Here is a 24109-nt window from a genome sequence, read left to right as displayed (position 1 = left end):
CCGCCCACCTTACTGTGTTAGCCGAGCCCAGAATGAAGAAATCATCAACCAAGTGAAAGACGACCTTGAAAAGAGTCTCATCCAGCCGAGTGCTTCACCCTACTGCTCTCCGGTTTTACTAGTACTAAAGAATGACAGATCTTGGAGGATGTGCATCGACTATAGAGCTCTCAATAAAATCACTATCAAGAACAGATTTCCGATTCCAAGGATCTATGATATTCTTGACCGACTAAAGGGATCCTCTTGTTTCAGCAGGATTGATTTGAAAAGCGGATATAACCATATCAAAATCGCTTCAGGAGATGTTTACAAGACAGCCTTTCGAACAAGCTTCTATGATGGATTGCGGAAATAGCCGAGACGAAGGGCTTCCGAGACAATGCATCTGCCACTAAGTTTTTATGTCCCTGTACATGAACATGGACAATCTGGAAGTGAAACTGAAAAGATGTTAGCCCACCGCATCTGCTTTCCAAAAGCTGCTTCTGTGACAAGAAGTAGCCATTGTCACAAGACAGGCACCACGTGCCAATAGAAAAAAACAGACTAAACACACTTTTAACACTTCAATAACAACTCAACATAGAGAGAGAGAGAGAGAGAGACAGAGACGACACGCGACACGGAGTGGCGAAATTCCACCCCAGAGAGTATTGGCCCCAAACCTTGGTGCCCTTTCGATATTTCTTTATATGCATCAACACAGTACAAGCCGGTACTCCAGTCTCTACACTTCTACAGGAAGTATGCCAGAGAATGAGCCCTTAGCACATATTTAAAGGCCCTTGGCCTATGAAAAGCAGTTTACATGAAAAGCCTTCAAACTCAAAAGCTTCTGGTCCAAAAGCAATGCCAAAAAGCTACCAACGTAAATCACGGAATTTCGTACAACTGCCACATCAGCAGTCAGTGCAAAACGCGGAAATCCGTACAGCCTGCCACGTCAGCACTGACAGTGTAATTTTCAAAAATCTGTCACGTCATCAGTTTGCGCAAGTCTTTTGTGTGTGTGCGAGGGTCCAGCTTTATTTGAATCCTTTATGTCACTTGGGGCCCCATCGGACAGGGTCCCCATAAGTTGGTAGGACTTCTTCTTCTGTTACTTGTTCTTCTTAGGGTTTAGGCCCCTCGATCGGCATCTGTAAGTTGCGCCGATTCTTCAAGGCTTTGACACGTCAGCAGTTTGTGACATCTCCCCTCCTTAAAAGAGAGTAATCGTCCGCGATTACAACATATCTGCAAAACAACTCAAGTTAGCTCAAAAATTTCCGAGAGTCATACCGAGGGACAATCAGTTTGCTCTTTTTGTTAAGGAGTTAGCTTCTCCTTTCGGCTCTTTTGATCAAGGAGTTGGCTTCTCCTTTCGGCTCTTTTGATCAAGAAGTTGGCTTCTCCTTTCGTCCAGATCGGAACTCTTGATATTCCGACGTAGTAAAATTAGCCATCACACCCAGACCGCACTGATCTTCCACAGGTGTCTTGATGCACTAAAATTACATACCCAGGCAATCTCATCCAATTAGGAATATTCAGTGGTTGGCACATCACAATGCAACACAAATGCTCACATATGCATGTTACAAGACATAGAAACATAAAGCCGCCGATGAACACTCCTCCCACATAACCTAACAAGGTCCGAGCCGAGAGATATTCAACGACTCCCTCATTACTCCTCCCACATGACCTAAAAAGGTCCAGGCCGGGAGATAGAGGCCTTTTACAACCAAACGCCCCCCAGACCGCAGTCTGTGTCGTTTGGAGGTGATGAGAATAACACTGCTCAGACTTCTTAATACTCCTCACGCATAAATATCAAGGTCCGGGCCAGGAGTCACAACAACAATTATTTTACAAGCATACAACCCAACGCTCCCCAGGCATCGGCCTGCGTCGTTCGGAGGTTTTCTAGCATACAACGGAACGCTCCCCAGACATCGATCTGCATCGTTCCAAGATTTAAACAATACCAAACAGTATTTCTCACTTCTCCACCGGGGAGTAAAATCACCAATCAATGAAACCAGTATTAAAACCAGAGTCAAACATTTCAAATCGGCACCAAAACAGGTTCAAAACAGATACCATCCATTTCAAACAAGTTTCAAACAGGATCACCAAACAAGTTCTCAAACAGATTTCGAACTTAAAAAGAAATCTCGACATCAGTCGAGCTCGAAAAGTTGACTCACTTTCCATCCTGAAACCTGCACCAAAAATTAGAGTTAGGTTCATTCCGTAAGGTTGTAGCCGAGCACAGCATAGTCCATCAGCTCTAGGACAGACAGTGTTTCTTGGACAAACAGTGTTTCTTTGGTGGTGATCGTAGTCCCAAGACAACATTCGCACTGGACCTCCAAGGTCATTTGCTCGTGAAGAGACGTCTACTAAGAGATGTCGAGAAATTTCAAGTTATAATCTGCTAGGGTTTCCATGGCAAGCATTTCACGATACCCCACTCTGCCGGAGGTTGCACTCCAAAGCAAGATGTCAGAAACCATTTAACTTCGGGCAAAAATCTTCTTGAAAGCTTGCCAAGTCCTTGGAGTGTGCTGCTTGGTAGCTGTAGACATCAACATCTGCATAGCATTGCCTCTGAGGAAAAAAAAAAACAGCAGCTCGAAACAAATCTTGGGTTTTTCTCTTGCAAGTGATCTTTTTGGCTTATGCCTTGTAAGACATGACGTGAAGACGGGAGCGCGCTCGATGCCCGATGTATGAAGGGTGGGAGTGGCTAATAAGTCCGAGGTCGGGACCCGAAGATACTTCAAATAAAATTCCATTATTCTTTGGTTTTCTTTGTCTGCTCTTTGGTAGGACCGGTATGCTTTCAGAAAAGCAGATGCGGTGGGCTAACATCTTGTCACAGTTTCACTTTCAGATTGTCCATGTACAAGGACAAAAAAACTTAGTGGTTCATTCCGTAAGGTTGTAGCCGAGCACAGCATAGTCCATCAGCTCTAGGACAGACAGTGTTTCTTGGACAAACAGTGTTTCTTTGGTGGTGATCGTAGTCCCAAGACAACATTCGCACTGGACCTCCAAGGTCATTTGCTCGTGAAGAGACGTCTACTAAGAGATGTCGAGAAATTTCAAGTTATAATCTGCTAGGGTTTCCATGGCAAGCATTTCACGATACCCGACTCTGCCGGAGGTTGCACTCCAAAGCAAGATGTCAGAAACCATTTAACTTCGGGCAAAAATCTTCTTGAAAGCTTGCCAAGTCCTTGGAGTGTGCTGCTTGGTAGCTGTAGACATCAACATCTGCATAGCATTGCCTCTGAGGAAAAAAAAAAACAGCAGCTCGAAACAAATCTTGGGTTTTTCTCTTGCAAGTGATCTTTTTGGCTTATGCCTTGTAAGACATGACGTGAAGACGGGAGCGCGCTCGATGCCCGATGTATGAAGGGTGGGAGTGGCTAATAAGTCCGAGGTCGGGACCCGAAGATACTTCAAATAAAATTCCATTATTCTTTGGTTTTCTTTGTTTGCTCTTTGGTAGGACCGGTATGCTTTCAGAAAAGCAGATGCGGTGGGCTAACATCTTGTCACAGTTTCACTTTCAGATTGTCCATGTACAAGGACAAAAAAACTTAGTGGTTCATTCCGTAAGGTTGTAGCCGAGCACAGCATAGTCCATCAGCTCTAGGACAGACAGTGTTTCTTGGACAAACAGTGTTTCTTTGGTGGTGATCGTAGTCCCAAGACAACATTCGCACTGGACCTCCAAGGTCATTTGCTCGTGAAGAGACGTCTACTAAGAGATGTCGAGAAATTTCAAGTTATAATCTGCTAGGGTTTCCATGGCAAGCATTTCACGATACCCCACTCTGCCGGAGGTTGCACTCCAAAGCAAGATGTCAGAAACCATTTAACTTCGGGCAAAAATCTTCTTGAAAGCTTACCAAGTCCTTGGAGTGTGCTGCTTGGTAGCTGTAGACATCAACATTTGCATAGCATTGCCTCTGAGGGAAAAAAAAAACAGCAGCTCGAAACAAATCTTGGGTTTTTCTCTTGCAAGTGATCTTTTTGGCTTATGCCTTGTAAGACATGACGTGAAGACGGGAGCGCGCTCGATGCCCGATGTATGAAGGGTGGGAGTGGCTAATAAGTCCGAGGTCGGGACCCGAAGATACTTCAAATAAAATTCCATTATTCTTTGGTTTTCTTTGTCTGCTCTTTGGTAGGACCGGTATGCTTTCAGAAAAGCAGATGCGGTGGGCTAACATCTTGTCACAGTTTCACTTTCAGATTGTCCATGTACAAGGACAAAAAAACTTAGTGGCAGATGCATTGTCTCAGAAGCCCCTCGTCTTGGCTATTTCCGCGATTTATCATAGAAGCTTCGAGGATATGGTTGATCAATACACCACCAATCCAGATTTTCCCGTTGTTTTTACTCGGATACAGAATGGGGAGATGGTGCTAGGGTATTCCATACGGGATGGCTACTTGATGAAGAAAACGATGTTGTGTGTTACACAGCCGTTGAGGGAAAAGGTTTTAATTGAGTGCCATTGTCCACCTTTTATGGGATCGCCGCAGCATTGACACCACCTTGAAAGGTGAGGAGCGTTATTTCTTTTGGCCAAGACTCAAGAAGGATGTGGACAACTTTGTTCGCATTTGTTTAGTATGCCAGAAGGTCAAGAAAGATCTACAAAGTCTTCTTCTTTGGGCCACGCCGAAAGCGATACAAAGTCATCTTCAATGCTTTCACTTCGTTTAGAGTCATGCATCTACCTTCTTCAAGAATCTCATTGGCTGAAAATTCCTGAAACCATTTCCAACACAAAAACATGAACATACTATTCCATGTAAAGTAGCTCGAAAAAATCTAATCTTCTTTAAAGACTGTGTATGCAATGTCAATGAACATAGAGACGGAGTGCCAAACCGTTCATCAAACACACGCAAACAATGGGGTCGAAGCTTGACTTTCTGATCTAAATCAATCAATTGTGGCAAAACACAATGGAAATGCCGATGCTTGATGCTCAATCCTTCTTGTGCTCTTTCGAAAACTGAGTCATGCCAAGGAAAAGACATTGAATGTAAATTCCTTGAATACATACTTTTCAGCTTTTCATGAGAAATCCGCATACATCCGTGCTCATTCATGACTGAATCGTGCTCATCGTACAATATGGCATGCCTTTGAAAAGGAATCACATAAAGACACTGACTAAAATACAGGAAACCAAGAATGAAACATTCGAACAATGCGTGTTGACTGATCATGCAAACACATAATACTTCCTGTGAGGTTTCTTTGGACCTAGGCTCGAGAGCCAAGATCGGTTCTTCCTGAGCGGGTTCTTTGGACCTAGGCTCGAGAGCCAAGATCAGGTCTTCGTGATTGATCGAATCTGCAATGAGGTTAACTTCACTAGAAACAGTATCAACTAACCCATCATTCTTGTGAACAATCACAGTGTCTTCCTGCAAATCATCATGCTCGTGAGAAATCACATCTTGATCATGCAAATCATCATGCTTATCACTATCAAGCAAATCATCATGCTTGTCATAATCATGCAATTCTTCATGCTTATCATGATCATTCAAATCATCATGCTCATCATTATCATGCAAATCATGCGTGTCATGCTTGGGAGAAGAAGAGACTGAGAGAGTGAAACCGGCCTGTTCAATCCAAAAAGGGCGGTAGACTTTACTTTAAACCTTGATTTAGCTTTCACCCATTATTAGTCGTCTATTTTACCTGTACTTTCAAGACACAACAAAGGGGAGAGGGATACAGGCTGCTAGATTGCACCTGTATGAGTGGACAGACACCAGATTGGCCCCTAACTTAGGCGCCCCTTTCGGTATTTCTTTATTGTTCAAAAGAGGGAATAAACGTTGTGGTTCCCTACAAGCTGCCCTGCACAAACTCGGCTGAATTTCCACTGTTCCAGCCTGATTTCGGCAGCATAACTGTACTAGAACCCTTCACGGTCAGTATTCCCACGCATTGACCGACTTTCCCGACGCATACGGGCACTTTGCAAAACCTGGCGAGAATCTGCAGCACGCTGAATTCTCTGTTTTCAGCCCTGAAAATGCTCCAGATCGCCTGTACAGCGGTCCCCTTGCGTCCCCGAACCTCCTGGGGGTATTAGGGTCCGTTTAGGGCCAAAACCCTAAACCTGCAAAAATACACAGCAGGCTGTAATTCACTGTTTCGGGCTCCGTTTCGCGTGCCGGTCGCATCCCTAGCAAGTCCTCGAGCTCCCGCACCTGTAGGGCTACTTGCCCTTTGAATCGGACGAGATTTCTGGCGTGAAACCTCTCCGAATTCACCTGTACCTGCGGGGGGATTAGCCGCTAGCTAATCCAGTACCTGTGCAAGAGGCTCTTGCCTCGGCAATCGCGCATGAACCCACACAACTGTACATTGGTCAAATGAAGAGCCCACTAGAGGGGCATAACATACTGCCAAAGGGGAGAGAGAGGGCAGTGCGTAGCGTGCAGGGCATCACTCCTGGCACCGCACTGTGCATAAGAGGGAAAGCAAGCACTCCATAGCTCTTAACCTGTGACAGAGACTTGCAAAATGAGCCTCCCAGCTATAAATCACGTTTTTGCCTTCTCTATAAGTAGTAAACTGGCCTCAGAGTGCCAAGTGTCACTCATTTGTGCATTTTCCCGCTTTAGACCCTCGGGTCTAAAAATATCTCACCTGCAGCCTCTGTTGACTTGGCCACAGAGTAACAAAATGATCCCCATGTCAAACTGCACGTAATGACGCGAAGACATTTTCAGGTCCCAAAATAGCAGTTCCCTAAATTTTAGGAGATGCTGCCATTATATCTTTCTAGGTCATCCGACCCTCTTTGTACACTGTGGCCACATCCAAAACTGAAATGTAGCCTCTGTAGCAAAGGATTCCACTTTGGCTAGTCAATGACCCCACTTGGCTAACCATAGTCCTTGTCCAACCTTAGTGCTCTCTTGCCCTCAGGCCTGGACTCCCTCTGGACAGTTCCACACTAGCTATGCAATGCAGGGCAGTTAGATTTCCCGAGGGGTGTTTCCAAAAAGTGAAAGTAAATAGATAATAAGAAAGAAATCAACAAAAAGGATAGATAGTAGTCACACGCTGGTGACATACCCCCCTCTTGAAATCTCAAACGTCCTCGTTTGCATCTATGTCGTACATGCTTACTGTCAACACTGATGTATTCAACACCTGTCGACACATATACGACACATACATGCTCATTGTCAACCCTGGTGTATTCAACACCTCGTCGACTCATGTATTGCCTGCGTGTGAACCCTGTCCCAATGACATAGTGGTAGCTTCGCACTCTGCCATTGCTTTGAGTCACGAACTTTCCAATGACAAAATGGTAGCTGCACATTTTGCCACTGTCTTATAGTACACGTTGGATCCCGTAACACTTTCGAGCATACCCAAACCGACAGTTTAAGAATGCAGTTACACATGTACTCCTGAATAGAAGCAACCATTGTATCCTTGACAAACTGACAAGAAATACTCACTTCTATAGCACTAACCAAACTTTTGGACATTCCATAAGAGCAATTGCCAAACTGACAATCTGTACAGCTCTAACATTCATGTAACAGGTATTTGATTTGAGCTCACTTTAAATACCATGTACATCATTTGTTTCAGAAGCCATTGTCACACTGACAATCCATGTAGCTTTGAAACTCAAGGGGTCAAGGTAGGTTGCAAATCGAAGGCTTCCAGGTAAAGTGATAACACAGTTGGTGACTCTGCAAGTTCACCTTCTTCCATCCACTTAGCATCCATTGGTGGATAGTTTCTGAACTTTACCAAGTAACGCCTAGCAACCTTGCCTTTCACTTTCCTTTCTTTGTGTGCCAAAATCTGTTCAGGGACCAAGATCTCGTCAAGTTCCTCGACTTCCGGCTGATCTTCAGCTGGTATATCTTCTGGCACATCACCCACATAGGGTCTGAGAAGACTCACATGAAACGCATTGTGAATCTTCCAACTGTCAGGCAATTTCAGCCTATATGCAACATCACTGATTATGTCGCACACTTGAAAAGGCCCATAGTAACGCATGCTGAGCTTTGGAAACACTCTTTCCTTGCCCTTCATCTTCTTTAACCTTGCCTTTTCAAAGCGTAAAAGCACCCAATCACCAAGTGAATATACCACTTCACGACGGTGACGATCAGCTGCTTTCTTTTGCTTTGCCTGAGTCCTTTCTAAGGCCACTTTGACCTTCTTGTACATTTCATCCATGTCCTGAACATACTTATCTGCTTCAAATATCTTGTCCTTTGTATGCAGTATGGGAGGAACTTTCTTGCCACCTTCAACTATCTCAAAAGGTGCCTTGCCAGTTGATGAATGCACTGTATTATTGTATGCATACTCCACCAATGGCAAATACTGCTCCCACTTTCCTTTATGCTCTGACACATAGCACTTCAGCAGATCTAGGACAGTAGAATTTGCCTCTTCTGACTGTCCATCTGTTTGAGGATGAAATGACGAAGAGAATTTGAGCGTGGTACCCATATTCTCAAACAAGCCTTTCCAGAACAAACTAGTCATGCGTGGATCACGGTCGCTAATAATCGACTGTGGCATGCCATGATACTTGAAAATATTGCTCATAAACAAGCGTGCCATCTGATCTGGCTTTATCTTCTTCCTGACAGGAATAAAATGAGCCTGTTTGCTGAATCTGCAAATAATGGTCCAAATACCATCATTTCCTGTCTGCGTTCTTGGAAGATCAAAGATAAAATCCATAGCAATACTTTCCCATGGTTTATCTGGAATAGGTAGTGGTTGCAATAACCCTGGTGCCTTTTGCCTGTCAAACTTGACCTTTTGGCATATTAGGCATTCTCGCACAAAGGCATCCACATCCCTTCTCAATGTAGGCCAATAGAAGAATGTCTCTACCGCTTTAACTGTAGCATCGATACCACGATGCCCTGCATACGGTGGGACATGACTCTCTTCCATAACTTTGCGTCGCAATGGCTTTGTGACACACAATCTGCCATGCATCATCATGAACCCGTCTTTAAGAAGATAGTGTTCATGACGTTGTCCATCCATTAGTTGCTCGAAGACCCTTGCAAAATCTTCATCATTTGCATACTGTTCTCTCATATCATCAAGTTCATGATGATAAGGAATCGACACAGCTGAAATTTGTGGCTTCCTTGACAAGGCATCAGCCACAACGTTCTTCTTGCCTTCCACATGCACAATCTGAAAATGGAACATGGACAAGATATTTGCCCATCGCATATGCTTCTCAGATAACTTTGTTTGTGTCAAGAAGTATCGCAAGGTCTGATGGTCCGTTTGGACAACGAAATCTGCACCTAGCAGGTAGTGTTTCCAACTTAAGAGCGCATGAATCACAGCCAGTAACTCTTTCTCATAGACCTGCATGGTCATCTCTGGCCCTTGCAAAATTCTGCTCTCATAGGCTACTACCCTGCCATCTTGCATTAGCACTGCACCAATGCTACTACCGCAGGCATCACACTGGACCACAAATGACTTCCTAAGATCTGGCAACACAATGACTGGATCTGAAGTCATCTTTTCCTTTAAGAGATTAAAAGCTGAAATCTCTTTCTGTGTCCATCTGAAGGTGACTGCCTTCTTTTGAAGAGCATGTAAAGGTGAAGCAATCTCAGCGAAATTTCGGATAAACCTTCTGTAATAGGAGCATAGTCCCAAAAAGCTTCGGACATCATGCACCGTCTTCAAATTTGGCCATGACTTGATCGCTTCAACTTTTGCAGGATCCATTCTGACACCATCCTTTGAGACAATGTGTCCCAGAAAGTGAATCTCTTCCAGAAAAAACTCACTTTTCTTTGCATTGATGAGCAACCTATGACTGCGTAGCTCTTTGAACACAATGGCCAAGTGATGCCTATGCTCCTCTTCATTCTTTGAGTAGACTATCATGTCATCAAAGAATGTACCAACAAACTGCTGGTGTGGACGGAAAATTCTGTCCATCATCCTATTGAACGTAGCAGGAGCATTTGTGAGACCAAAGGGCATCACTAAAAATTCGTAAAGGCCAAACGTCGTTCTAAAAGCAGTCTTGTGCACATCCTCTGATCTAATGCGGATCTGATGATACCCACTCTTTAGATCTATCCTGCTAAACATAGCTGCTCCTTCTAATTTGTCCATAATATCATCAATTCTAGGTATAGGGAACCTATTCTTGATGGTATTCTTGTTCAGTGCACGGTAGTCGATGCACATACGCCATGAGCCATCTTTTTTCTGCACCAACAATACTGGAGAACAGAATGGAGATGAACTGGGCTGAATCAGCCCCTTTTCTAACAGCTCCTGTACTTGGGCCATTATCTCTTTCTGCTGAGCCGCACTAACCCTGTACGGAGGCTTATTTGGTGGGCTACAGCCTGGCACCAAATCTATCGCATGGTCCTCGGGTCTCTTTGGCGGTAATTGAGACGGTAATGAATCGGAAAAACAGTCACTATACTGTTGTAAAAACATTGACCTTTCTTTATCTAGCATAGATAAATTTGATTCATCACAATCTGACACTTCACGTGCAAAAACCAAGTACGCAGAAAGATGCGTTTTCATTACAGAAGTAATAGCAGAAGCTGATACAGTAGGAATAGACTCCCCTTTAAGCTTTACATCCAGAATGTGAGTCTTTCCTCTGCTCTGTACAGTGATCTTTTTGTTGTAGGCATCCATGATTCCCTGTACACGAAACAACCAAGGAATACCTAACAACACATCACATCCGTCTAGTGGCATGATGTAAAATTCTTCAGTATCTACATAGGACTGGATATGTAGACGCAACTTTCCAATGATGGGTGTCACAGCCTCTGTATGGCCAGGACATGCCAAACCTGCCTCTGCTGTATACCCCATCTCTTCAGGTCTGATTCCCAACTTTGAAGCCAATTCTGGGGAAATGAAGTTGGCTTTGGCACCTGGATCAAAGAAGATAAGCACTGTTTGATCCCTAACCTTTCCCCATGCTCTGCAAAGCTCACTTGCATCTGAATTTGGCTTGTCGCCCACCATATCTGGCACTAGACCAGCCATGGGCTTCTTTCCTTTCTTGTCTTCCTTGTCTTCAGAATCAGCTGGCCTTTTCTTTGTAGGACAGTTGTAAGCAATGTGGCCAGGCTGCTCACATATAAAGCATTTGTTCTCTGTCCTCAGGACCTTCTTTTGCTCTTCTGACTTGCGAGGAAAACGTCTTTTCCATTTCTTTGCTGGTCCTTTTTCTGATTCAGCCGTAGCTTTGTCTTTCCCTGTGTTGGCCGACTCCTGAGTCCCTTTAGGAGCCTCATTGGGAACGTGCTTCTTGGCTGAATTTTTCTTGCCTGATCCTGCCTTGACGCCAGTGTTAAATTCACAATCTTCTCCCTTGAGCAAACCATTGCCAGTGTTTGCTACCTCGATGAGCTGCGTCAAAGTAGTGACTTTTGTCTTCGTGCAGTATTTTCTCAATCCTTTGGGTAGGCCACAACAGTATTTTTCAATCTGTTCTGTCAATGGCACAAACCTATAGGAAGTTACTGGAAGTAGAGCTTTCCAAAACTTCCGATTGTAATCATCCAGATTTCTGCAAGTGGCAGCATTAAGCTGGTGCCATTCTGTCATGACATCTGCTTCGAAATCATCAGATAACCATGCTGCTGCAAAAATCTGCTTGAAGTAAATCCATGTGGACGGAGCTTGCCCTTGAAGCAATAAAGTTGTCCACCATTGTCCCGCATTCCCTGTCAAGAAAGTGGCTGCCTTGCGGACCTTTGAAGCCTCTGTAAAGTTTCCCCCTGCATAGGCCTTGTCAAACTGCTGGAGGAATGAAAGAGCCTTCTTCCTGTCATCAAACCCTGTAAAGGTCGTGAATGACACACCTTTGCCACCTTCTTTGTATGGAGTTGGCCTCTCCAGCGGCGTTAAATTGTCATATGGAAGTGACTGAAACATGGGAACACTATTAGGGTTCATCTGTGTTCCTTGGCCGCTATTAACTTGACCTGGAAATGCCATATTTGGCTGCTGATTTGTAATTCCAGCCATACCAAAATTTGCCTGTGGCATCCCAAATTGTCCCTGAGTGCTTTGAAACCCTGGTTGCATACCCATGACACTGTACATGGGGTTAGGCATCATCGTTTGAGCACCCCCAAACACTGTTCCTGGCGTATAAAACTGATTTCCAGGTGCATGACCAGCCATGCTCTGAAATACCGATCCACCTCCAAAATAGCCAGGGTGTACTGAAGGTGGTGGGAAGACCTGTTGCATAGCCTGTAAGTTGCTTCCCTGCCCATTAGAACCAGCTATAGGCTGCTGAAAGGTGGCGGGCTGAATTGGTACAGCTTGAAAAACTGGCATCTCAGCCACCTGTTCTTGCACCTTAGGCATACGTTGTGGAGACTGCATGTTCTCCGTCAAGTGTACAGGTGTTTCCATTGACTGTGCGGTATGAATCACCTGTGTTCGAGCCTTAACACGCTTTTGAATATGATCCAGTGACCCAACTTGCTGAGACGGAACAGGAGGTTGCAGAAAGGCTAAAAACCTTGGGTTCTGCATTACTTGTGTGAACATAGCCACAGCAGTAGCCAACTGGGTCCTGAATATATCATCATCAGTCTGTGGTGGTCTTGAGGACTCACCCACTTCATGTGTCTGTTGACCCTGTGAAGAGGAAACCTCTTCAGTCACATCATCTGGTCTGTCAGCCATAATTACAATTCCCTGTGTCTCGTCTATGATCCCCTGTGTCTTCAAGCCGAAAACTGCCCAAGGCTCACTTCTATGGGAAAAAGTGATTTAATCCCGTCGATGGAACCATGAAACCGGCCTGTTCAATCCAAAAAGGGCGGTAGACTTTACTTTAAACCTTGATTTAGCTTTCACCCATTATTAGTCGTCTATTTTACCTGTACTTTCAAGACACAACAAAGGGGAGAGGGATACAGGCTGCTAGATTGCACCTGTATGAGTGGACAGACACCAGATTGGCCCCTAACTTAGGCGCCCCTTTCGGTATTTCTTTATTGTTCAAAAGAGGGAATAAACGTTGTGGTTCCCTACAAGCTGCCCTGCACAAACTCGGCTGAATTTCCACTGTTCCAGCCTGATTTCGGCAGCATAACTGTACTAGAACCCTTCACGGTCAGTATTCCCACGCATTGACCGACTTTCCCGACGCATACGGGCACTTTGCAAAACCTGGCGAGAATCTGCAGCACGCTGAATTCTCTGTTTTCAGCCCTGAAAATGCTCCAGATCGCCTGTACAGCGGTCCCCTTGCGTCCCCGAACCTCCTGGGGGTATTAGGGTCCGTTTAGGGCCAAAACCCTAAACCTGCAAAAATACACAGCAGGCTGTAATTCACTGTTTCGGGCTCCGTTTCGCGTGCCGGTCGCATCCCTAGCAAGTCCTCGAGCTCCCGCACCTGTAGGGCTACTTGCCCTTTGAATCGGACGAGATTTCTGGCGTGAAACCTCTCCGAATTCACCTGTACCTGCGGGGGGATTAGCCGCTAGCTAATCCAGTACCTGTGCAAGAGGCTCTTGCCTCGGCAATCGCGCATGAACCCACACAACTGTACATTGGTCAAATGAAGAGCCCACTAGAGGGGCATAACATACTGCCAAAGGGGAGAGAGAGGGCAGTGCGTAGCGTGCAGGGCATCACTCCTGGCACCGCACTGTGCATAAGAGGGAAAGCAAGCACTCCATAGCTCTTAACCTGTGACAGAGACTTGCAAAATGAGCCTCCCAGCTATAAATCACGTTTTTGCCTTCTCTATAAGTAGTAAACTGGCCTCAGAGTGCCAAGTGTCACTCATTTGTGCATTTTCCCGCTTTAGACCCTCGGGTCTAAAAATATCTCACCTGCAGCCTCTGTTGACTTGGCCACAGAGTAACAAAATGATCCCCATGTCAAACTGCACGTAATGACGCGAAGACATTTTCAGGTCCCAAAATAGCAGTTCCCTAAATTTTAGGAGATGCTGCCATTATATCTTTCTAGGTCATCCGACCCTCTTTGTACACTGTGGCCACATCCAAAACTGAAATGTAGCCTCTGTAGCAAAGGATTCCACTTTGGCTAGTCAATGACCCCACTTGGCTAACCATAGTCCTTGTCCAACCTTAGTGCTCTCTTGCCCTCAGGCCTGGACTCCCTCTGGACAGTTCCACACTAGCTATGCAATGCAGGGCAGTTAGATTTCCCGAGGGGTGTTTCCAAAAAGTGAAAGTAAATAGATAATAAGAAAGAAATCAACAAAAAGGATAGATAGTAGTCACACGCTGGTGACAGAGAGTCTCCCTTTCTCGAATCTCTTGCATCTATGCCTGAACTTGAGAAAAGAGTCGCAACATTTCTTTCATGTGTCGGTCGTTCATTGCTTGTCTTGCTTTGTTCTCGCGATCAAATGCTGCTTGTCTTTCTTTGTTCTCGCGATCAAATTCTGCTTCTCTTTCTTTGTTCTCGTGATCCAACTTTCCTTCTCCTGCTTTGGCTTCCAAGCGTGCTTGCTCGTGCTCACGCTCTATGACTGCCATTCTTTCTTCGTATTCACGATCTATGGTTGCCCTTCTTTCTGTGGATTCACGATCTATGGCTGCCATTCTTTCTACTTTACTTGCTTCGCGTTCTAACTTCCTTTCCATAAAGAACTGCCTCAACTCCTCCATATGAGTTAGTGCAATCCTTGGCGTAGATGGGGAAGGGGGAGGGTCGGAAAAACCTCCTGGTGGGGAAAATTCTTCGCCTCTCTCATGCTCATCACCTCCAAGCGAAGTATCCATTCCGCTTCGAGTGATGACCATCCACTGAAGTCGTGGGTTCTTAAGTTCACGAGGAACTTGGGTTCTTGTGGTTCTTGGGTTCTTGAGGGTCTTGAGTCTTGAGTCTTGAGTCTTGAGGTTCTTGAGGTTCTTCTTTAGCTTGCAATCTGTGTTAGAGAAAGATCTTCTCTTCACCCGAGTTCTTCTCTTTTCCGCACACACACCCCTTGGCAGCCTTGCGCTCACACCAAGGTTGCTTTTTCCCACTCACGTGCACGGTCCACTCTCAATGAGTGAAAAGAGGCACAAGGGGAGGCTGGACAAGCCCTTCTTTGTTGTGCTTCCTGTCACTCTTCAAAAACACGACTAGGAATCGACACGCCCAAGTGGACTTGGGTTACGTGCGACCGCAACAAGCAAAAAAAATTATGTGGTTCTTGTGGTTCTTTCCTTGAGTGATACAGAACACTGCCAAAGCTCTGATACCAGTGTCAGGTGGGACGGAAGTGAATGTTGAACTTTGCTCAATATGAGTGCTCCGAACTGTGCTCAAGGGTTCCTTTTACTTACGGAAGGGAGAGCCTTCCGTTTTTTTTATGAGAGCGCGCAATGGACACAAACAAAGTGGCGAACACTGTGAATGAAGGTGCTGAGACTGAGAGATAGAGAGAGAAGAATAAGACACCAAAATGTTGTCAAACCCTCCTCTGAACGCCCCACTCTCTATGGCGAGAGCGGTCTACTTATGATTGCACAAATCTCTACAATGCTTTGGGCTTGCCGACGATGTCGACAACGATGAGGACGACGACGAGATGGGCTGAAATCTGAAAATGCTGATGGCTGAAATCTGCAAATCTTTATCTGCTGAATTCTAACTCTCTGTCGGTGATGATGTCGATGGCGACGATGCGACGACGACGCGCTGAAAACGCAGATTCAATCTGCGTTTTCCGGGCTAAAACTGCAAACTTCCCGAGATCTAACCGTGCGGCGAGGATCTTCTGAGGAAAGGTGAGATTTGCGAGGTTCAGGGCTTCTTCTGTGATGTCTGACTGCTGAAAACTGAAAACGCTGAGTCTAGGGCTGAATCTATTTCGAAGATCTGCAAAAACGTTGAGGTGTCTTGCAGATGCAAAAACGCTAGGGCTGAAAATCTTCCTACGGTGGGAATCTGCTAACGTTGGGGCTGATTTGATGTGGTTCTGTCGCCATGCTAATGCAGATGCAAAAACGCTAGCTGATCTGAGTTCTTGTCCAAAAAAAACTAGCTCTTCTGCTGTGGTGCAAAAACGCTAGAGATCTTGGGGTCCTGTTGAGAAGTTGCCTGCAAGCAAGTGCTCCTGCTGCCTCCTCTGCCAGAAAGTGCTAGTGTTAGGTTTCTTATATACAAACTTAGCAAAATTGCCCTACCTACTTTCCAACAAAAGTCACTTAAAATAATAAGTGAAAAATGTCAAAAATAGGAAAAATAGGTCTATGCACTGTAAAAATGCTCCTGATGGATTCTGATGGATTCTGATGGTAATGCTGATGATCATGTTGTGTGCAACCAGAGGATATGCATCTACTCTAAGTGTCTGGAAATGCACGGTCTGCGAACGTACTCACAAAAGTGTCAGATCACTTCCTATTCTAGGCTGACTTGACTGAATTGAACCTTGGTCATGCTATAGCTTGTCCACGAACACATAGGGTTGGATGTGTCACGTGACAAAAGACAAGATTTTTTAAGCCGACTAGTACACGAGGGACTTGGACACTGCTTTTGCCAAGGTCCGGGAGGCTTTAGAGAAATCTCAAGAACGACATAAGAATGCAGCAAATCGACATCGACGAGACTTGAAATTAAAGGAAGACAATTTGTGCGCTTACATTTTCAGAAGGCACACCTAAGGAAGCGAAAGGGAAAGGAGCGGCTTTTTCCAAAGCTTAGCATGAGGTATTATGGCCCTTTCCAAATTAAAGAAAAGATAAATGATGTCTCCTTTCGACTCAAGCTGCCCAATACAATGCATTCCATGTGAGTCTCTTGAAACCTTTTAAAGGTGAGGTGTCACTTGATGGGGAGCTTGATGAGCAACCCGAAGTGGAAGAGAGCGAGGAGATACTCGTTCCAGGACAGATTTTGGCACACAAGGAAAGAAAGATAAAAGGTAGATTGATTTGGCGGTTCTTGGTTAAATTCAAGAACTATCCGGCATTAGATGCAAAGAGGATGGAGGAGGAGCACCCGCCGGAGTTGTACTTTGCTCAAAGATTAATATAAAAGAAATACCGAAAGGGACACCATTCTTTGAGGCCAATATCTCTTGGCACGGAACTACGCCGGGCAATGTCGATTGTTAAATTTGTGAAGTTTTTTAAAGTGAATCTCTGCTGTGTCGCAACAGAATCTTGACTTGGGGTGTCCAAGTTTGTTACAGTCCATGCCAAAAGTTACAGGTTAAATCTGGTGCGATGCGGACTGCACAAGAGGGGGAGCCACTCCACTCCTTTGTCACAAATTGCCTAGATTGAATGAAGTCACTTATTTCTCTTTGAGATTTTAGCGGTACTAACATGTTGATAGTATTTTGCGGAATGACTTTATGAACACATGTGGACTGAATTGGAAATTTCCTTTATTAAATTGAAGACATGTGCCCTTTCATGTGTGTTTTGTTAGAGACATGTAGAAAGATGAAATGTTTGCAGCATTTTGTCTAATGAATGATTTGAACTTAGTGCATCTAGACATCTGTTATAGATCAGCGAGATCTGGATGTGATGCCTATCTGGATCGGACGACTGGATACAAGTGTAACTGCATCAAGAGTTCCTAAAGGGTGAGATGGTTGCACAGTGATCTAGGTGCATCAAGAGTTCTGGACGGAATGAGATGGCTAGATTGAATGATCGAAACACGATGTTCAGTGTGAACTAAGTGTATGAGTTTGAGAACTGCATGTTGTATGGTTGTACTGTCTTGTGGAGATGATCATGGGCATGGTTTGCTTGATTGAAATGTAACAAGAAAGGATACCAATTTGATAGTAACAAGATTTAGTAGATCAAAACATCCGTGAAAAGATCAGTGCGGTCTTGATATTATTGCTAAATAGGTTACAATCAAGATTTGTATATGAGACCCTCGACAGAAATGTGATTGATATATTTGTAGAAGTGCTGGATTAGTGGAGTCTGGTGCATTAGAACATAGGGTCCGTGTCTACTGAACAAAGTTTCTATCCGTTGACTCTTTTTGCGGGCATAATCGAGGGCGATTACAATTCTTTCAAGAGGGGGAAATGTCAAAGTGACGAGGTGACATGCCCAACTGGAAGAGAAATGACCGAGTGAACAAGAGAAACTGGACCCGAAGAACAAAGGAAATTCAAAACCAAGAAAGTATAGCCGAGGGGCCTAAAACTGAAAAGGATTAAGGAATTTTAAATCCTAGTCTTGCCAACTTATAGAGCACCTGCCGAGGGACCTAAAACCCTAAAAAATCAAAAGCTTGAACTCAAGGCAAGTTTCCGTAAAGCACGCTAATCGATGATCCGGCAAGCCGTACGAAAATGCTGACATTGGAAGCTTTACGGAATTCCGTAAAACGCGTTGACAATGCCACATGGCAGGCTGTACAAATTTGCGTGGTTTATTTACGCATGCAAATTTGGCAACTTTAGCCTTTTTGGGACGAGCTTTTGACGAGTATCTGGATGCAGAGTCTCGCTCAGAGTTGGACTCTCGAGGAGTGTACTTTGCAAGAATAATAATAAAGAAATATCAAAAGGGACGCCAGTCTTTGGGGTCAGTGCGTCTTCTCAGAACTCTATCATGGCATGTCAACTCTCCTTTTCTCTGTATCTCATCAAATTCAATAATTTTGTAGTTTTTGTTCGTGTGTTGCTATTGATTTCTCACTTGGAGTGTCCAAGCATGTAACAGAGCAGGAGTCACGGACATTATTGTCGCAAGCATAGCAGGGTATGAGTCCTACAAGACGCTGCATCACCTTATACACTCTCTCTCTCTCTCTCTCTCTCTCTCTCTCTCTCTCTCTCTCTCTCTCTCTCTCTCTCTCTCTCTCTCTCTATATATATATATATATATATATTCTCAAAGGACTGCAAGAAAATACCAGGCCACGAGTTTCAGAGTCTCGCCCGATTCTGGATGCTGAAAACGGACTGAATACCAACAATGAGGGCCTGAGCCACGCCGGGGGCGAGGTTGAGAGGGAGGACGCCCAGTGGGAGGAGGTCTTGCAGCATGGAGTCCACTTGCCCCGGCATGGGCGTAGGCACCGCTTCGGGCGATAGCTCTGGCGGAAGCGCCCACGCCGTCATCGCAGGGTATAGCGAGCCATCGTGCAGGTGCGCCGGGACCAAACCCGGCCACGAAGGCGCCATTGCTCAACAACCTCGGTCCTTTGTCACACACGGCCAGGCGGACAGGAGCCGAGCGGTGGACTTTGTAAGCCTTATATGCACCGGGGGTGGGGAGGACAAGCTCGAAGGGGGCATGTTGCCGGAAAGGTGGAAGGTCTCTTTCCCTAAGGATAGGAGAGAAACAAGTACAATGCACGAACAACTCGAAGAGTAAAACACGAACTAGTTTGCCTTGATTGCTTTACCATGGAAATGGTAACACTTCAGAAAAGCGATAGTGGCATGGCTTTTACCTCATGGCATAGCTTGTTCTATAGGTTTTCTAGTATCTCTCTTTGAAGCTTTTGCCAAAAGCCCCTCTACCTTGCACCACATCAGAAATTTGGCATTAATGGATGTGTAGAGAAGAAAATTTACTCATTATAATTTTCAAAGATTGAGTGTCGCGAAATCTAAGAGGAATAGAATACCACCATCATTTGAACATCATCATAACATTATCACATAACCATAAGTAGAAACTTAAAGAGAGAGAGAGAGAGAGAGAGAGAGAGTGCAACCCCTTACAAAAGCTTTCAAGAAAGCTAAATACAATCATGATACATCAACTTTCAATAAAGTAATCTTTTCATTTTGTCAACGTAATGGTCTTCTTTGATCAAGTCAACAATTTTCTTATTTTTGTTCCATTCAACAAGCCGATTTTTCGAGATTGGCTCTCTATCGTAAGATAATTTGAAAATAGTGTCACTAAGTCTCTTTTTGGCAGTTCAGCCACTTCTAAACCTTTTCATTAGTTCTTTACGTACTACTTTCCTCTTGAGGAGTATCCACCGCTCCTCCTTAAGAGGTATGTGTACAAGATAATTAGGGGTCCTCAATCCATGTTCAAGCTAGCCCACATCTCCTTTTTAGTTTTGATTTTTTTACACTTTCAAAAGCATTCAAAACTCGTTTTTAATTCATTTTTTATTTTGAAAAAAAAAATATTGGCACTTCTAAAAGTCGCATCATCCTTTTGGTATTGTAAGGTCTTGAGATGCACCGTATGCTAGTTGCATTGATAACTTTCAAGGTTGCCTCACCCTTTTAGAACCACAAGACCCAAGACTCACCTTACAGCCATTTTCATAATCTAGGTCCTTCCACTCTTTTTATTTTATCTCTTTAACTTGGTTGATTCTAAAGAGAGACAACCATTTGAGTAGACCAAAACTAAATTTGATGACATGGAGGGAGATGCATTTTGTGCATTGAGATGCTTGTATCCATCAAAAAAAAGAAAATACCATATGTATACACATATGTATGGTGTGGAGTTGAGACAATTCTCTACATTTATAATAATAATGTAGGGAACATGCCCTTTCCCTGTCACTTTTATCCCCTCCAGTGTTGAAGGAGAACTTATGCTTCTCCTCCAATGTTGGAGGGACTTTCTTCTTATAGAAATAATGTATTTGCATAAGAAAGAAATCATTACAATTGATTTTATGCATGCTTGTGATTCCAAATTGCAATGCCATGGTGTACTCTCCATGTGTGTCTTTGTTAGACATTGCAAAAGTTCTTTAATCTTTGTTTCAATAAAGATGATGTAAAATCGTTTCTTTAATGAGTACATAATGGAATCTAATCTAAGTACTTTTGATATTGCTTAGAAGAAATTGAAATACGAAGTTATTGCTTGTATACATCACAGCACTATCTTGGATGGATTGGCAAGTTGGATTGATCGACTCCTAGATCTTTCATTCACTATTGCACCACTTGGCCATCTAGTTTGTTATCATACCTCTTAGTAAACTTAGGTTAACGAAGAACTTCATACTTAAATTTTTCTCAACTTTAAGCAGTGTTTGTGTATCCAATGTTTTAATAGCAAAAACAAAAGATTTGAACATTCCAAAGAATACCAATTACAATTGTTGATAATTGTTACCATACATATGTTGTAGTGATGTGTGTGAAGACACTTAGGACCGCCGGGGCATTTTTCCCCTCACTAGGAGGTTTTTTCTCACGTGCATTGCATATACGCCCATCACTCTAGGGCTAACTTATCTTTCATTGAGCACTAAGCAATACACACTCTCTGTCGTGTGCCTTGATCTTCCTTTGTCTTCTCCAAGATGTGTGTGTTTCCCAGCACCCCCCCAACAATTGGTATCGGAGCAGGTTGCGTCCTCCCGGGCATAGTCGCCAGCACACGCCTGCTAACTTTCTGCGATTTTAGTGAGATTTCGTGAGCATCAGTAGGTTGACAAATACTCTGGGAGATCTCCTAGAGCGTAGTCTGCTTAGATTTTCCATTCGGGCTCATTTCGGCCTCCATTTTCACTACAGGTAATATTGTGCAGGTAATTTTGTCATTTTATGCAAAAAATTTGTCTGTGCCATTTGCTGCATAACAAATCCCTTATAGTTTTCTACGGGTTGTGCTATATAGCATGTGTTGGTCCCATTTCATTTCTCCTCTTTTTGGGTAGTTTTCACATCAGGTTCAGGCACTTGCCATGGCTTACAACAACACGGATGTGTTCAAGATGTTTGCTGTTGAGGATAAATTGGATGGGGACAATTATGTAATGTGGCTTACATGATGCAACATGTCTTATGTTAAAGGGAATTTGGGTTGTGCAGGGCATTAATGTACGCCCTGGTTCTGAGGATACATGCAATATTGAGGATGTTGCAGGTTTTGGTGATAGGGTTGTTGTTGCCAGAGCTATTCTGTCTACGATTGAGCAGGCTCTCTTGGATGTTAGAGATACGCAGGCTCATGCATTGATTGCATTATCTGTGAAGTGCACTATTACTCCTCACGTTCACTCCCTAAATCTGCAAAACAGGCTTGGGATGTTATGGGTGGTCTTTATGTAAGTCACAATGAGGCTAAGATTACATTATTGTGTGTAAAGAGCTGGAGTCAAAGATTATGCACAAGGAAGATGAAATGGACACTTTCCCTGCTGGTATCATAGATATTAATGAGCAACTTATTTCTGCAGACCAAGTCTTTTTTCACAGTTCCATCGTGCAGCATGTTCTTGATGCTTTGCCAGATTCTTACCAAACTTTTGCTAGTACTTGGAGACTTATGACCCAAGGAAATATTGTGTATTATGCACATCATTGTTGCAAGAGTCACTTTCAGGAAAAAACAGGGCTAAACAGCATACAGTTGAACATGCCTTTATTGCTGCTCAAAGAAAAAGTGGTAACAGCAATGTAGCCACTTCTCACTGTTCTTCGACGAGTGACAAATCACTTGTTTCCAATGCTTCTGCTAGCAACACCTCATCTGGAAATTCTTGTGAAAAGGGCAAAAAGAAGATGCGTTGTTATTATTGTAAAGGTAATGATCACTTGATCAAGCAGTGTCTAAAATTGGAGGCAAAAGAGGCTAAGAAGAAAGAGACCGGTTCCACTACAAGTGCAGCTATTGTAGAGTCTTCTGTGAGAGGACTTGTTGATGCACTTTATGTACCTGGGATCAAGGAGAATCTTTTGTATGTATCTGCACTTGCTAGGCTTGGTCTTTTTGTCAAATTTGTGGATGACAGATGTATAGTTCATGATCTTAGTTTTGGTGACGAAATTGTGGCATCTGGCATTTTAGTCACGGGTTGTATAAGATCACTTTGTTTGACAAGTGTGGGCGGAATTTTGCAAATGCAGTTGTGGATTCGAAGGCTATTTAAGATGCAAAACTTTGGTGTGTACATTTTGGGCTTCTGAATTTTGCCAGTTTGCTGCGTTTGCAAAAATCTGATATGGTTGCTTCTTTTCCACTTCTTGATGCACCTGTGAAGCATCTTTGTGAAGGCTCTACTTTGGGTCAGAATGCAGTGTTCGAAGTTTCCAAAAGATGGTTCAGTAAGGGCTACAAGAAGGTTGCAGCTTGTGCACAGTGATGTTTGTGGGCCCATGCAAACTCTGTCCTTGGGCAACTACCTTTACTTCATGACTTTCATTGATGATTACTCCGGGCATGCATGGGTGTATCCGCTTAAAGCTAAGTCCGAAGTGTTTACATACTTCAAGAAATTTTTGGTTATGGCTGAAAATGTCTCTAAATGTAGTATGGGCACCCTCTGTTCAGATCAAGGGGGGGAGTATATGTCACATGAGTTTAATGCATTTTTGGCTAGCCGTGGGATAAAACACCAATGTACAGTGTCATATACACCTCATCAAAATGGTATTGCTGAAAGGAAAAACAGGTCACTTACGGGGATGGCATGATGTATGGTCAAGAGTCAAGCTTTGCCACATTCGTTTTGACTTAATTCCATCATGTGTGCTACTTATGTACTTACCAGGTGTCCTACAAAAGCTTTGTAGTCTATGACTCCATATGAAGCATGGCATGACATAAATCCATCTATTGATCACATGCACTGTAATATTTAATGCACTAATAACTTGTGTGTAGCAGAAATTGATAACATAGTGAGCATTTCATTAAGAGCAAGTTCCTAATGAGCATAGAGAGAGAGAGAGAGAGAGAGAGAGAGAGTACTTAATTGAGAAATCAACATAGCAATTTACACCTAGCTAATTTGGCATTGACAATACTTGAAAAGAGAGAGAAATAGAACAATTGACAATAGTTGAAGACAGGTTTTACATGGAGCCGGTCCCCCCTCCATAAAGGCTTTGTATTATAGCTTCTCCCATCAAAGGAGACTTTTGTACAATACAATTCTTGTGTTCCTTGACAAAACTCGTTGGTGCAATGAAGATGGAAGCTTCATGCACCAAATTATGCTTGAAAATCACAGCTAGTGTCCCAAGCCTTAGTCCCAAGACCTCACACACCTTCAAAAAGGGTGAGAGCTAGCAGGGAATGAGGATAGATTGAGAGGAAGAAGAGGTATCTTACGAGAAATAAGTATTCTCCTCACATAATCACTCTA

At 43.8% G+C, this 24109-nt stretch overlaps 1 long non-coding RNA gene across 1 annotated transcript in view; it reads right to left on the bottom strand.

Moving 5' to 3' along the window:
• LOC147445218 (uncharacterized) overlaps positions 1–19232 on the bottom strand; it is a 47621-nt gene extending 28389 nt beyond the window's left edge. Inside the window, exon 1 of the long non-coding RNA XR_015189760.1 lies at positions 18938–19232. This is a non-coding gene — a long non-coding RNA (uncharacterized LOC147445218). The remainder of the gene's footprint in view (positions 1–18937) is intronic.
• Between the last annotated feature and the right edge of the window lie 4877 nt (positions 19233–24109).

This window comes from Adiantum capillus-veneris, chromosome 12 (assembly GCF_014529385.1).
Source record: "Adiantum capillus-veneris isolate H3 chromosome 12, ASM1452938v2, whole genome shotgun sequence".
Classification (NCBI taxonomy): Eukaryota; Viridiplantae; Streptophyta; class Polypodiopsida; order Polypodiales; family Pteridaceae; genus Adiantum; species Adiantum capillus-veneris.
The sequence above is the reverse complement of the archived record's forward strand: the minus strand, read 5'-3'. Positions and strand labels throughout refer to the sequence as shown.